At 42.8% G+C, this 14,176-nt stretch overlaps 2 protein-coding genes across 4 annotated transcripts in view; one reads left to right on the forward strand and one right to left on the reverse strand.

The window, feature by feature from the left end:
• Positions 1-10,782, reverse strand: part of NGEF (neuronal guanine nucleotide exchange factor) — a 51,800-nt gene extending 41,018 nt beyond the window's left edge. The window contains exons 1-2 of the mRNA XM_055723218.1: positions 10,595-10,782; positions 2,770-2,829 (exon numbers count right to left, since the gene is read on the reverse strand). The gene's annotated coding sequence lies outside the window, so the exon portion shown is untranslated. The remainder of the gene's footprint in view (positions 1-2,769; positions 2,830-10,594) is intronic.
• The window catches only part of NEU2 (neuraminidase 2), a 32,715-nt gene that overhangs the window by 8,509 nt on the left and 10,030 nt on the right, over positions 1-14,176 (forward strand). Inside the window, exon 1 of one of the 3 annotated variants that reach the window (XM_014281943.3) lies at positions 14,008-14,167. The exons of 1 other annotated variant lie outside the window; for it this stretch is intronic. The gene's annotated coding sequence lies outside the window, so the exon portion shown is untranslated. Of the gene's footprint in view, positions 1-14,007; positions 14,168-14,176 lie in introns of those variants that run through there. One more of the 3 variants, XM_027808936.2, reaches the window with a different exon arrangement.

The following is a 14,176-nucleotide window of genomic DNA, read 5'->3' on the forward strand; positions in this document are numbered from 1 at the left end:
ATTACCTTACAAGCCTTATTCTAACCTCCCGAATGTTGCTTTGCCATGCTCATGGTTGTCCTGCCATGACACATTGTAGTGCTACAGATGTTACTGGAAAGATGTCCTATTTGCTCAATTGATGCCACTCCCTTCTGTCACTTGTGAGCAGTAGATTACTAGTTGATTTAGAGTGCATACAAGTAATGGCCATGTCCTTGTTTTTGAGGGTGAAAATGTTACAGAATAGAAAGTAAAAGCTGAAGAGAAAGCTCTGTTAATCTGTTTATTATCTGTGTACTTCTCCCTGTAATAGAAGAATTAATGGCTTTTACAGGGCTGGGTGCCTCTAACACTTACTAACAACACTCCTGTGGTGCAGATAAATGCAGAAAAAAACATGAATGTCGAGAAGTGAAGGTAGAAGAGGCAAGATAATGTAGCAAAGGAGAGCACAAAGATTTGATTCTGTTTCCCGAAGTTGCCCTCACTCAAGTGCTAATGCACCCTCTCAGTGACATGGGGACTTCAGCACAGGGGTCCTGCTGCTCTGTCTGTCAGCACATGGTCTATGCCAGTGCGCCCACGCATTTTTTGGGAGGCAAATCAGTACAACAAAACAGCAGCTGATCCTTCAGCCTGTGCAAGACTGGATAAAATGTGAACCGATTACTTAAGTGTTCGCTGCTGGCTTTGTCTTGTTGAATTCTTACAGCTGTCAAAGCCTTTCTAAGTACATAACGTGATTTTATGACTGATGGGGCTATCAGGAATAGTAGAAAGAAATGCTGTATAGGAAATGTGAATACAAAATTGACAGTTCACTGAGAGAAGGGCATAAAATAGTGCTATGGATTAGTCATTAGATGCTGTTTTGAGAAGTTATACATATCGCTGGTTTGCTACAATACAGTACATCTAATGTAAAAGATAATCTAGAAGGTAACTCTCAGGTTTTGTTCTGGGTCTTCTACAATCTCTATGAACCCATGTGTGCCACAAACCTTTTTCTTGCTTGCCCCCAGTGTCACTCCAGCTGACCCTGGCACATCATGGACAGTTGGGACATCATCTGCTAATCCTCTGCTTTCAAATATTTTTGAGGGCCCTATGTTTTATCCTTATAAAGGGAGGGTCATTACCTGAAATCATGCACTGGGCCTAAGTTGCTCTGCTTCCTGGCTCTACAGATGAGAAAGTCTGCTTTTTCCTTTCATGACCTGAACCACTGCATGCAGCTCATAGCTGCTAAATTTGGATCCTGACTTCAATTCTGCCAAGACTTTTGCACTGTTTGGAGCTGGTGGTTGCTCTGGGACTGTTTCCAGTGTTACTGGAAGTGTATGAAGGACCCATTTGTTGGTTGTGGTGTTAAGTTTGGTTTGTAAATTACTCTGAGGTGTAGAGATTCACTAAGCTGGTTTCTGTGGCTCAGCGGAACAGCAAAATAAAAACAGCTGCTGTTGGGACAGCTTGAAAAGAAAGAGAGGCTGTTTCTTTTCCTGTGCCATCCTTACTGTCCCAAAACTAAAGGCCCAAAGGCTTGATCCTTGCAGCTGTGATAGAAGTATTTCTGTTAACTGGACCACAATTAATGTTACACCTATAATCCTTCCTAACCCTAAAGTCTATCAACTGATTATTTTTATATTTATTTCCCTCCTATAAACTGTTCTATGCCTTGCCGCTCAAGAAGATGAACCTGTAACAATCTCCTCTATATCAAAGTTCCTATGTGCTCCAAGTGGCCACCCCTTATTACTCAGGCTGGGGCAGAGACCTGTCTCTCTTTTGTGGTCTTTGCAATGCTGACACAGTTTGCAATGCTTAGCAAATTGCTGCTGCTGTTCTCTTGAAAAACGATTAAAGTTTTGACAGGAGCTGCTTACTAGTCAGGAGTAACTTCAATACCATGTATATCTCCAAAAGAATCGTTAGGCAAATAGATGTGTGTGAGGTGGGGTGAGGGGAATGGACGAATGCATGAAGACTGTTTTCCCCTTTCACTCATCTGGTGAATATGAAAGCCCATGGATGTTGTTGTTGGACTTTTACAAAGAAACTTGGTAGAGAAGGAGCCTTCTGCATGGCTAAGTGAAACTCACTCAGCTGGGTTGCCCAGCTGATGTAAGTATGTGTTCAGTAGCCCTATCAAACCAGTGTAGTTATCTTTGGTCCGTCAGAGGAATGAAGGGTGTCCATCCTGAACAGTTAGCTTGCTGTCAGGCTTCCAAACGGTCCCTAACAAACAAGGTGTTTGACCAGAAGTGAATACAGCAGTGGATGTGAGAAAGACTTCCATGTCTTCTGGGAGGGGAGAGGCAGTGGTGAGGGGACACTTGTTTACTGTGGTGGCTATAAGCAATATGTATTTTTTTACTTTCTTCAAGAACAGAATGTACTTCTGAAGGCAATGCTTTCGATTCCGAAACGGATACTCCAAGATATTATAGAGAAACCATTTACTGATATGTCACTCAAATAGTCCTGGCTTTTGCAGTTGCTTTAGGTGTATAAAAAATTGGAATGAGTTTAAAGGATACATTCAAGCTTAGTATTACATTATTCTGGTAGCAGTCAAGCTATTCAGTGACAGAGAATGAATGATTCAAGCAGGCGTGGACCATAACTATCCCTGTGTGAGTGTTTGTAGGGAATTTTTGAAGAAGGTATTCACCTCTAATAGTTGCCAGTAGGTGAGTGTCAGGTCTTGCATCAGGAGTAACCCATCCCAAGTATATTCACATGCCGTCTTGAGATCACATGTCTTGCTGCAGTGTTACCACCAACCTGAATGTGCTTTGCATGCAAACATACTTCCCCATAGTTCAAGAAGATCAAAGTACCAATCTGTAGGGAAAAAGGGAAAGATGACAACAGTAAAACCAGCAAGTGATGCACATACAGCAACACTAGAGATATGCATTTTGACTCACACATAATTCAGCCTACAGGAATTTGACTGTATAGAAATTTTACTTGCCAATGTAAAAGAAATGGCATTTACCAGCAAATGCTATGAATTTGTACAGGAACAGTTGAACTTGGGGATGTTAGGTAAAATGCTAACAAAAATTGTAAAAGGGATTGAGGTTCCTAGAGCCGTGTGGACCTGGATGCACAGATGTGTGGGGGAAACAGGGACTGCTCCTGCTTCTGGGAGAGTGTGACTGGATGTGTTTGCAAGGCATGGTCTAGCAGTGCATGTCAACTAACTGCTGATCCATCTTGTAACAAAGAGAGTGGGCTGACAGGGATTCAAAGGGTATCAGGTGTATCAAAAGAGCAACTCCTTTTAATCAGTTAGATCTAACCAAAGATAAGAATGTTTTCAGTAGCAGAAGCTGCAGCCTGAAAACTGAGATTGCAGCTATGTAGAGCTGCAGATCAAATGGTTTTAGTCTGTGCAGAGTTTCATCTGGAAGTCTGGAGCAGGAGGCATATTCTAGCACTGGCTGATCATCTCTTCCTTTTCACTAGTCCTATGACATGCCAGGCAGGTGCAGCTGCACAAGCCATGGTAGAGGCAGACTGTGTGGTCTGTTGCTGGTGGCAGCCCCAGTGCGCACCAGTAGCAGAAGGAGCTGCTGGGGGCTGGCAGCCCCAGAAAGTCAGGCTGGCTGCCTCAGCTGTTGCTGCAACAGGAGGGGTGCAAGCGGTGCCTTAGCTGGTGGGAAAAGCCACCTCCTCTCCCTGCTGAACCTGCTTGCTCCGCATGCCCTGACCCCTCTTTCAGCAGCAGTTTCCCAGGGCTCCAGCACAGCAGAGCAGGCAGCTGGATCATGGCCAGTTTGCTGCCCTAAGTAGTGGGCTGTTTTGTTAAGCCTGGTTCTGGCCCTGAGCTGACAGCCTCTCTCCCTCTGGGAGGATTTCTTCTGCATGGTCCCTTCCACTGCCATGAGGCAATTGTTTGCATGGGACTTGGCTGGCTCCCTGCACTCAGCCTTCCCTGCAATAGAAGGGAGGCAGCAGGGTGAGCCTAGTGGCTCTGCTTGCTGGTGGATCCAGTGCCTCATTAACTTGCTAAGTCCCCTTTAAAATGGCAAGTGTATTGTCTGACTGAAAAGTGTGAAGTACTGTAGTGAGAAAGTATATACTTAAAAAATGCCTAATGACTTTGAATTTAAAAATGCTCTGTTTGCCAGTGTTACACAATGCCAATGCCTAGTCTGGAAGGGTAATGAAGATTGCTAAATTAGTATTAGAGACAGGCTGAAATCTCCAGATATGCAACTCAGGGACGTTTCAAAGCAGGAAATAACAGGTATGAATACAACTTGACTGTATGGTTGTTCTATATAGGGGCATATAGTCACAGAAAATTAATTGCCCTTTTCTGATTGTATAACATGTCCCTACCGCCACCAGGGACAAGATAACAGTATTGATGAGCCCGAGTGGGCACCCAAAATATGCAAGGATTGTGTCCTGCCAGAAGGCAGGGAGGCACACACAGGCACACACAGGACACTGAACCCCTATGCTGAGTTATCTAGCAGTGTGCTAGCTTTGCCATCACCTTGAATCCATTCATGACTGGATGCCCCTTTAAATTATGTATAGCTCAGCAGAAAGTTTTGGGGCTCAATGCAGAAATTAGTGTCTTGGCTGTAGGGTGTTTATGCCGTAGAAATGCAGAAGGTCATATAATCTTTTCTTCCTTCTTCTGTATTGAAGTTGTTTCAAGTATAAGCCCTATTAATGACTCATCTGGAAGGTTTTGCACACTGAAGGTAGGGGTGCACCTTTCACGTATGTTTGATGAACCACATGGAGCTCTTTTAAGACAGTATTTTGTCTTTAAGCCTTCTTAGTTAACATGGTTCCTTTAATATTTTTCCTTTAAATACAATCTGAATGCACATGCAAATGCCAATTCAGCCGCATCATACCAGCTTCTTTCTGAAGTGTTTTAATTATTTTGAAAGTCTTGTGCAAACTGAAAACAAATCTCTGCCTCCCACTGCCATCAGTCCCCCATTACATCCCTGCTCATGTATTAGGCACTGAATTTTTTTCCCCTCTTCCTTGGTTTTAAGTGGAGTGGAATGTCATCTCCACTAAACTCTTTCACTCTGCATCATAATGAGGCAAAACCAGCTCTGTCGGGATGGGGCACAGTCCAAACTCCAGCAGCAGGCCTTACTCATCAGCTGCTGTTCTTGCTCACGTGGGTGCCGATCCCTTAAGGAGTGCCATGCGCGGGTGGGCCCTGCTGAAGGCACTGGGGCTCCACACAGGCTCAGTCCTGCATTTGCATGGGGAGATATTTCTGTCTGAGCCAGGGGAATAGTAACACCCACAGACTCAGCCCTAGGCTCTGGCAGATTTAGCTTTCGGCAGATGTAGCTATGAATTCATTTAGCCTCATCAGTGGTTTAAGCTAATGCACAGGCTTTAAGCCGGTGTAAGTGAGGCACTCTCACGTGTCCTGTTGAGATGCAGGGGGAATAACTTCCAGCAGAAGGATGCACAGGCAGCTGGGCACTGTAACACCTTAACCTAAAGCCTTCAATGGCCCTGAGCTGCCTGACGACACATATATTTATGTTTTCACTGTTACTGGTTGGCATAACCCTCCCTGGAAGTGTTAACAAACCTGACCCTTTCTTTTAGGTGGTGGCGAGAGACAGTTAAGCACATGTCCCTGTCCAAAGCAAGGTACATGACATTTCACTAAGGAATTTGAACTATTTAGGTGCAAGGTCAAGGTATTATTTGATTAAGGCACAGGGGTGGAGAAAAATGGGAGGAGCATGAGAACAGACTGACCAGAAAGCGAGACACAAACCAAAGAGGTTCACAGCAGAAGCCAGAGAAAAGTAGACTGTACATTTGGGGATGCTGGCTTGAAAGGAGATCAAATTGCTTGACCCCACATGGTTCCAGAAAACAAACATTTTGTACTAAGATTGAATTCTGTCACCAATCCTAACAGAATCAAAGTACAACCACTCTGACTTTGAGAAATTCTTCCAGGTGAGAAAGGTAACAGAATGGTTTTATTGCCGTGATTTAGTGATGGCACCTTATTTATAGCAAACAAAACCAAGAGACAATTATGCAGTTCATTACATGCTTGTGACAATAAAACCTTTATGTCTTGCACGTATGTTACAGAGAACTTGGTTTAGAAACATTTCAGAGACTAAAAATAAATATGTTGGATCTGTTTGATACAGCGTCCAAAGCCATGTGCTTTAGACACCATGAGACCAAGTGAACGGGGCTTGGAGAGAGAAACCAGTGCATTTTAAAATGGCTAAAAATTACTCAAACGGCTTTGCTAGGTCTAAAAATAGTTCCAGAATTAAGTTTGGCATTGTAGGACCTTCTATGTGTAGAAGTAAGCATACCTGTGTAAACATAGACACAAAATGAGCGTGTCCTATAAATGGTTACTTAACAGAAAAGGATACATGCCTTCACACAATTCCCTCTGCATGAAACATGGAGTATTTATAGCAGCTACTTTGTGTTAACTAATATATATCAATATCTACTTAAAAAATAACACTAAATAATTGCATATATTTATGATTTATGGTTTTGACTGTTTGGTGATTCTCTTTGATTCAAAAATAGTCATGAAAAACACGTGCTTTCTTGTATGCCACTAATAATTGTAACCTCTGCTCAATCCATGCATCTCAGAGTGGTCCAGCCCTATCCCATTGCGTTCCACGCTTCATCTCTTGGGTCTCATGCAGTAGACATAGCTATGGGCTATAGCTGTTAAAGAATTCCCCTTCTGGAGCTGTTCTACATATATGTATAAGTACACATATATATGCATATATAAACACACACGTGATCTCCAGCTGTGTAGGGGGAGTCAACCTAATTTTTAAAGCATAAAGAAGAGCAGAAGTGGAAATCTACAAGCTCTTCTGGTTGTCATTATAAGCTCTTAAATCTAATTAAACAAAAACCTGACCTTATTTTTATTCCTTTCCTTAAATTAGTGTACATGCAATGGTGAAAGTATATCCTTGCCCTGAAGATTTTGACAGAGTCCTGGGAGGTAAAATGTATAAAATTCATCCTGTTCCTCTGACATCACTGAAATCTCTGTCTATACTCCTAAGAACTCCTGCCTCTAGAGGAAGCCCCCTTTCCTTTTTTCTGCTGCTTATGAAATGTTGCTCCTGATGCCATCCCATTCCTTATTTCTGCTTAGAAGATACTGGTGAAATTGTTGCTAAGTAGCTGTGGTCTAAAACGCTTGAGGTTTTTCAGGCTTATCCTTGGAAGGTAAGTGAATAATTAAAAAACAAATCACTGCAGCTCCTAGGCTAGGAGGGAGTACATGACTATCAGCTCAGGGCTAGGTGCAAATCTCAGGACATAGCCTCAAAGCGTAAGATACCAATGTACTATGCAAGTACACAACGTGACCCTCAGCAGTCTGCCTGGAGATGTCTCCTGTTTTACAGGGTTGCACATAGGTGTTGTGAGTCCTTGTTCTGTTTTGTTTGTTCTCTTCTGTTTGGACTGTCTGAAGCCTTCTAGCCATGGAAAGAACATGCAACATAAAAGCTTACACTTAAAAAATTAAAGGACTCAGGTATAGAAAGTCTAGTCTGCGATGAAATGGTTTAGTGAAGAACACAGTATGAGAAATAATGTCCTGGGCATAGTGCCTTGCTGAAAGCGGAGAAGTTTAGTAATGCCAGGATGCTTAGAAGAGGAGGTTAACAGATGTCTTGGTTGAAGCTTTTCTAGACAGACTCAGTAAGCAGACAGGCCTAGTGTCCCTAGGGCAGACAACACCTGCACTTCTCTTGGGGAAAACTATTATACGCATTTCTATTTCTAGATTTGCTGGTTGCTTATGAGACACTTGTTATGGAAGAAATGAGCATGGGTGGTTATTTGAACTGCAAAGAAGTTAAGAACTCAAAGGGGGTTTTATTTGAAAGCTTCCATACAGAAGCAGGGAAAGAAGGCAGCTGATTTTGTTGATCAAGGGATAGTAGAGCTCTCAGTTTTTCTTCCCTCAGTGGTTATTGGGTGGAGGGTCCAAAGAGTGCCTCTTTGGTGAATCTGCTTGCAAATTTGTAGCTGCAAGGGAGCCAGAAGTCAGTAAGACATCAGAGTCCCATTAGACTGGTTTCTACTGGTTGGAAATGTCAGGCAGGTTTGCAGTACTGCTGTGCCAGGCTATCCTTGTCAACTGCATCAAGCTAATTTCAGCTAATTTCAAACCTGACATAAGCTGATACTATTCTTATAGCCTGTTACTCTGCACGTGTCTTTAGTAACTCGGGAAAAATACTTGATAGGCAACTCTGGAAACCGTGCAGCAAACAGCATCAGTCATACAAAACTTCCCCTCCAGGAGGGCTCTTTTTAGCCCCAGGGGAGGACCCTGGCAGAAGGGAAGCTTGCAGGACGGCAGCTCCCAGTGCAGAGCAGTCTCCTCTGTCCTAGCACTGGGGTACTAGCTCAGGGCTTAGGCAACCACATTCAGAAGCTCCCACCTCCCACCCCGCAGCCCTTGCCTCTAGTTTTCCAGCTACAGCACTAGACAGCATTACACTGTAGAAAAACAGGAGCACGTGTGGTGCTCTCTGGCTGCATGTGCATCCACAGTAAGCCTTCATTCTTTTGTCAAACAAGTGACATGATCTCCTCAACCATAACTCTGTAGCTCACTTTACCCAAGTGTTGTGAAAGACTGCCAAACTTTTTCCTTTCAGACCTTTCCTTCTAGCTGCAATTGTTACCCTCCTCTCCACCCCCAGTTTTTAAGCACACAAAGAGGAAGGCTGGGATAAGGGTAGTGAATCTCACAGCTGCGGCAGTGAGATGGGTCCTGTCAGAGCAGATGTAATTTCTCAGCTCTGCTGCAGTTCCCTGGGCAATCTTGAGTACGTCAGGGATTTTCCTGAGTCTTAGTTTCCCCTCTCCACACTGTGAGTGGTATACTATAGGTTATGAATATTCCTATACTTCTTCCATAGTCTTTTTTTCTTATGAGTTACTTGGAGTAGGAACTCAGTGTAAGTGCTCTTGCATGACATGACATAGCCCGATGGGTTCAAAAGAGCTCTGGACAATAATGTAAAGAGAAAATGAACCAGTTTGGGTATTCTGTCCTTTTTGGTTATTTTGGATATTTCCTACATTTCTGTCCCCAAGTGACAAGCAGGTACTTTGTCTAGACTTCTAGCTCCTCAGTGTCCCTGTTGCTCTTCCTAAGTTTTATTTGAGCTGGCTGCAATTTCTCCTAAGAAGGGATCCTTGTTCCAGGAATTGTTCCCTTTTGGAACAGCAAAGTCCAATTTTTGTGGATTGAGTAACCTGCTAGACCTGTTATTTCATAGGCATCTGTTTCAAAGATGATTTTGGCTAGGGAAGAGAAGGTGGGGAGGAGATGAAGTTTCTAGAGTGTTCTAGGTTTTACTAAGTCTTGTCAGTTTTTCTTATTTTAGACCTAATGGGACTGCTTCCATGGGGTGCTGCTTGGAAACATGAAATAGTTTGCCTCCAGGCACTATTGTGTGAAAAATTAAAATTGCCTATGGAAATTATAGAACCAGCTGTTTCCAAAAGGGGTGAAAACCCCAGTCACTGGCCACATACTCAGGGTCAGATGATGGTAGTTATATAGTTAAAGCATTTTACATTGTCTTGCAAGTGACCTCTCCAAATTATAGCAGTGTGGGACAATGGGTTCTTTGTCTCTGGGCTCTTCTTTTCTGGCAATTACTGTGGCATTTCACACATACTCCTGTATTTACGGTTGGTCTTAAAGCGGATTGGATTTATCAGTCCCAATTCAAGTCTGGAGAAAATCAGACCTGAACAAAATTTCTGTCCATCTCTTAAAATGAATGCCAGCCAATTAGTCCTTCTTGCAGGTTCAGCGAAAGATTTTAATTTTTTTATTGTTGTTATTTTAGTGCAATTTCCTACTTTAAACTAGATCTGGAGGTGGCAGCCCCACTGTAAGGGTTGAATCTGTTGATAGTTTAATATCTCAAGAGCTAGCTTGTTCTTAGGAAATCTGAGTCCCTGTTTACTTTATGCATTTAAAAATATACATAATTGCTGGACAGAGTTCACAGCCACACTGGATACACAGCTACCTGTCTCCTGAGAGTGAAAGGAAAGATCAGCTAAGGGGAAGGATCAGCCTGGCATTAGGAAGAGAACAGGCTGGTTTTCATATTTCCTGTCTTTATTTAATTTATATATTTTTTCAAGGGAAGATCACACATAAACATTTGCCAGGAAAAATCACAACTTGTCCTGCCCCTGGAAAAAGACGCACAGTTCGGTTGGTTGGTTTAGGGGATGTTTGCTGTTTAGTTGGTCACATTAATGCCTGTTCTGTGTGCAGGCTGGGTCTCCTTTCTGACTAGACTTCCTCCCTGCAGCAGTTTTTATGCCTGTCAAGCTATGCCAGTGGTGTCTCACCTCTCTGTCAGACAGGATTTGAACAGTGTCATGGCTGTGCTCTGGGTTGCACAGGACTCCTTCATGTGACTTTGGTTGTAGAGCTGTCGGTTCTTTCTCGGGCACTAGATCTGTGCCTTTGTGGCCTGAGGTTTCTTCCTCAGACCGTTCCTCTTCCAGCATTTCCCCCCCAGAATAAGTTTTTACTCACCTGACAGTCAGGGGCCAAACCAGTCTCTCATTTGCCATTGGGATGAGGCATGTCCAACAAGTCTGGACTAAACTCCTCCAAGTTGGTAGAGATTTGCAGTTCAGTTGTGAATCCACAGGCAGTTATGTCCTACAGAAGATCCCTGTCCTTCAGTGCTTGTACCTTCTGTCAGTTCTGCTTAAGAGTGAAGTTTCCCTCAGACTTTTGTTTGCTCAGTTTCCAGAGTCACAGCAAACATAATTTAAAGGAACAGCCTTCCCTTTACCCAGATAAGTTGGTACAAATATGCCCTGAACGTCCTTTGCACTGCTTGTGCCAAAGGCTTAATGACAGGGCATTGTTAAACCTCCCATATAAATCTTTAACAATTGGGTAAAAGTTTGGTCCAAATCTCTAAACCCAAAAAAGAGGAAACAGTAAATTGTATTTACTTACACTTTTAAGGCCCACTGGCTGAGAAACTGCTCTTGCTTTACATTATTCACAGTCATTTGAGATGAAAAGACCTAAATGTTTATGACTATTTTTAGGTTGCCATTTTTTAATTTCATGTCTGTTCACATACCTGAGCACTGAGGTGGATATAGCAGAGCCAGCCTGGTTTTATTTTAAGGCTTTTTGGATCTGTTCATACAAATGCCTTTTACAATTTTCTCCCTTGAAATACTTTGATTTCTTATTCAGGTTGTACTTATATTTGCTGTTCTCTCCACTGGGCTTTCTTGTTATTATTTGAGTGTTCCTCTTCTGTGGGCAGTTTAGGGCCCAAAGCATCAAAGGAAGTCAAATAAACCAATAATTCCTGTGCAGTGCTATACTTAGGAGAGAAGTTTTCCCCGATCCTTGGATAACTCACTTGGTATTTTCAAGCTTGCCATTTGAATGACTCTTACAAAAAGCATCGTATCACCTGCTGAATTTGATGTTCGTTTTTCCTTTGATTTTTTGTTTTCCCTTTTGAAATTCACTGAACTTGCCAAGTGTCTTGTTCATCTCAAAGTATTTTAATTGGTTGCAACATTACCCTATTCCTTTTAAAATGTGGCCATATGCCCAGCTTACTCCTTGGAAGGCCAACTGTTCATTGAGTGAAGCTTTTGTTAATCTGAGGTCAGCCACCATAGCTTCATGATCACCACTGTCAGTGTCCCTTTAGATCAGCTGAGGGCCTGGCCTGGGCATGGAGGGCTGTCAGCAATGAATCCTGTAATGATTAATCAAGGTCACCATCAGACCTGTGTAATCCTGGTCTGTGAGCTAGCAGGACATGGGAATAAAAGATGCACTGGAATTTGGGCTCCTCTCTGTTGCAAGAGTCACTCCAGGGTGAATCTGGCTAGCCTTGTGCTTCAGACTTGCTTATCTGAGTGTCCCAGCAGAGTATGTGAAGCAAGGGATTCCAGTTTTATTGCATTTTCCAGTAATTAAATTGCTCCAGTGACTCCTTCCCAGTGTTGCTGTTTTGAGAGCTAAATAAATCCTGCTTCTACAATCCCCTTTTTGTATGTGAGTCTCACCATCTCTCTTCCTTTGCTTCCCATAGATTGTGCCATTCCTTTTGTTACAAAAATAAAGCATATTTATTTTCTTCTGTTCCAAATGGGTGAAGTAAGTGGGAAAATGGTGTAATGTATATCATAGGCAGGCTGTTTATTGGACATTGTCTCTCTGAGAGTAAGGAAGCTTCCCTGTGACAAACCCACAACTCACCATGCAGTGTCAGAAGGCTTACAGGTCTGCTATGAGGTGATGTTGCTGCCCTTTGGGTCAAGGGAGTATTTTTTGGAATTTGCCCAGTTCCTTCCACAAGGAGAAAAAATAAGTTGTTGAAGTCTATTATTTACTGGGACACACCGACAGCATGATTCTTTGCTTACTCCTCCTGGTGGAAATCAAAAGTAACTGGAGTCAATGGAGTGTGAAATGGTGCAAACTCAAAGAGTACCTGCTCCTCATACCTGGTTTTGCCTTTACAGCTGATAAAGGATAATGAGGTGATGGTTTCAAACGTGTGCAAAGGCTCATTTCCTTAATTAGAATTGGAATTAAAAGAAAATGGTGGATGTTTCCTTGTCCAGGGAACCCTGCTTCCTAAAAAGCTCTGCCATTAGGATTTACATGTTACATTTATTATTATTATTATTATTATTATCATTATTATTATTATTATTTATTATTATTATTGCTGCTTTGGCTTCCCCCCCACGACAGAGCAGACTTTCAGTAAGACCCCAGGTCTGTAGGATTTATGTTCTGCACAAATTATACCATATTCCCTAATGTCTGAAGGGCAGCCCATAATGTTTTAATTGAAAATTTACAAAATTGTAATTGCTGTCTTGCTTGGTCTGACTCCATAGAAGACCTCTTGATTTTAACTACAGCTGCCTGGTGACAGCTGCTACACTGTATAGCATTGCAAAAATCCTGAATTACCTGAGCTAGGATTGCCTTTCTGATAGTGTAAGGAATCAATTGATTCGTGTTTGAACATTTTGCAAGGGAAATAGACATTGATGATTTTTAATGAACTAGGTATCGCTCATTAAATGTAACCTGCCTTGTTTTCCTGCTGATTTCTTTTCACATATGCTCGTGAGCATTAGCTTCTCAAATCTTTTTCTTAGCCTTCATTTGCAGCTATTGCTATATTTTTCCTAAGAGGAGGCACCTGAAATTGAACATGGTCCTCCAAATACGAATGCTCCATTGTTCCGTATTCTGTCGTTATATTATCTTCTGCATTATTTTTATATCCTCTTATTAATGCACCCACACACCCCATTTGCATTTTTTAACCTTTTTAAAAACGTTTTCGTTACAACAATCAGATATAAGGGCAATGAAGTAAGCGTGGAACAATAGAAGAGCTTGATTCTCCTCAGACCTATACTCGTTTTAAACTTCACTGGTGACACTGATTTTGATTTATACCAAAAGGAAAGAGGAAGGATGGAACCTACCATGTCTGCACTGAGACATTCATTTTTGATAGTTAGCAAGGAACGGTTTTGTAAAATAGTTGCAGCACACAACATGCTGTTTAGAAAAAGCACTTTTTCCTTGTATCAGGAAGGAGGTTTTTTTGCAGATACGAGGACTGTGGTATGGGCTGGTGTCTGGAGAGCAGTGCCGGAGACCTGGCAGTGCTCAGCAGTGGCCATGCAGGGGAAGCACCACAGGGTGCCGACGTGTTGACTGTGTGGCTGTCCTGCACAGGCACTGGGGTTCACCCAGACTGGCCTCACAACAGGAGCAGGCAGTGCTTTCTTCATCTCGGGAGCAGTTTTAGCCATTCTAGGCTGTTAATGTCTGCACGGCCTTGTCTGATAGCTGCCCTGGGGAAGGGGCCAAGGGCAGGGCACCCCAGCTGGCTGCAGAGGAAGATGGGGGCCTTGCCTGGGGAGGAAGAAATGATAAGGGGAGATGGGAGGCGGCCAGAGGCACAGTGACTCTGCCATGTGCATACTGCCAACACAGAGCAGGGGGCCATTGCCACCACAGCAAACCACTTCTGGGACTTCCCACTTCAAGAAGAGATGGACAACCAGTTTTAAGCTACAGCTGGGCAAGGTAATTTTT

This window comes from Falco cherrug, chromosome 11 (genome assembly GCF_023634085.1).
Source record: "Falco cherrug isolate bFalChe1 chromosome 11, bFalChe1.pri, whole genome shotgun sequence".
Taxonomy (NCBI): Eukaryota; Metazoa; Chordata; class Aves; order Falconiformes; family Falconidae; genus Falco; species Falco cherrug.